Genomic DNA, 2,121 nt, shown 5'->3' with positions numbered 1-2,121 from the left:
TGTGTACATGAAATGGATGCAAATTATCTCTCATGTTTTTGGATGAATATTTTCTGTGGACATTAAAGGTTTTATTTACACGAGCAAGAACAATGTTTTCTGTGGACATTGAAGGTTTGATTTACACGAGCAAGAACAATATCTTCTACACAGCTATTCAGTTGTTTTAATAATCTGTTCAAAAACAGATGTTTTCGTTAGTGATACCCCAATCTGGCTATGTTAACTCCTACATAAGAATTCGTTACTGATGCTCCAACCAGGCTGCGTTATCTCCTACATAAATGTTCGTTACTGATTCTTCAATCTGGCCATGTTAGCTCCTACATAAACATTCGTTACTAATGCTTCAATCTGGCTATGTTAGCTCCTACATAGACATTCGCTACTGATGCTACAATCTGATTACGATATTCAAACAAATTGGGTTCTTTCTCTTTCTTCTTTCTCATCTGAAACAATCGTAAGATCAGAAATTATGATACAAAATTCGTGATCTAACATTACCAATTAGATAAATTAGTAATGTAAAAACGAAGTTAAGATCCATTATTACGGAATAACAAGTTTCGATACTTTCACGCAACCTCTTCACTCCAACTGAAAACAGAAGTTGGACTAAAGAGGGCGCATGAGAGTGTTGAAACTTGTTGTTCCGTTATGTGGGTCTTAACTTCGTTTTAAATTAGTTTACTTGGTATCGTCTAATGTTTAATGCATGTTACGGGTACTTTTGCACATGACGAAAACTTCGTGTGTAGAGGCCTAAAATAATGGAATGAGGCAAAATCTTCACTATTGTATTTTCGGTTCTGCTCATTTTCCATATAAAACGTGTCCTAGTATTTTTGGATTGTTTAATCTTTTATCGTTTACTTCATGAAGCTCCTATTCTGGAGAGACTACTTATAGTTTTGTACCATGAACTCTTATTATGATGTAACTTATAATTCAGTCGCTAGTTAATTTGCCAGTGACCCAAATAGTTATCTAGGGCACAGTACTTTAAACATTTCTGCTGCTAAACCTTGAAGGACTAGTAACTTGCTACTTACATTTTTAAGCCTTAAAAATATAATACGTTACAGTCCCCGGTCGGTAATTTTTTATATTACTGCTTTGCACAACACAATAAATTATCTTAAGGTTGTAAAGCAGTAGAGGTTGCCTTGAAGTAAACTGTAGTAAGTATGACTTTTAATAAAGGTTCTAAAGCTTTCTTGAAAGAACGTATAGTAAATATGCCTTTTAATGAAGATTGTAAAGCGCCCTTGAAGAAACCTGTATTAATTGTGACTTTTAGTGAAAGTTCTAAAGCTGCCTTGAAGGAACCTGTATTAAATATTTCTTTTAATGAAGATTGTAAAGCTGTCTTGAAAGAACTTGTATTAGTTGTGACTTTTAGTGAAAGTTCTAAAGCTGCCTTGAAGGAACCTGTATTAAATATTACTTTTAATGAAGATTGTAAAGCTGTCGTGAAGGAACTTGTATTAAGTACGATTTTTAGTGAAGGTTGTAAAGTTGCCTTGAAGGAACCTGTGTTAAATATTACTTTTAATGAAGATTGTAAAGCTGTCTTGAAAGAACTTGTATCAATTGTGACTTTTAGTGAAGGTTGTAAAGTTGCCTTGAAGGAACCTGTTTTAAATATTCATTTTAATGAAGATTGTAAAGCTGTCGTGAAGGAACTTGTATTAAGTACGATTTTTAGTGAAGCTTGTAAAGTTGCCTTGAAAGAACCTGTATTAAATATTACTTTTAATGAAAGTTGTAAAGCTGTCGTGAAGGAACTTGTATTAAGTACGATTTTTAGTGAAGCTTGTAAAGTTGCCTTGAAGGAACCTGTATTAAATATTACTTTTTAATGAAAGTCGTAAAGCTGTCGTGAAGGAACTTGTATTAATTGTGACTTTTAGTGATGTTAAAACAGAAACATGTCACTTTCATAAAAAATGGTTGGTTCAAAAGCACATGTCACACCTTTGAATATGCTAGTGAGGTGTTTTGATTATCAAAATAGGTACTTTATGCATACACGTGGTGCTATTATGTCTAATTATGCAAGTAGAAACTTGTGGTTCACGTTCTGTTGAATCCTGCAAATTAAATACGAAACAAGGA

The sequence above is a fragment of the Limulus polyphemus genome, unplaced genomic scaffold (assembly GCF_000517525.1).
Source record: "Limulus polyphemus unplaced genomic scaffold, Limulus_polyphemus-2.1.2 Scaffold2933, whole genome shotgun sequence".
NCBI lineage: Eukaryota > Metazoa > Arthropoda > Merostomata > Xiphosura > Limulidae > Limulus > Limulus polyphemus.
This window is presented reverse-complemented; position numbering follows the sequence as displayed.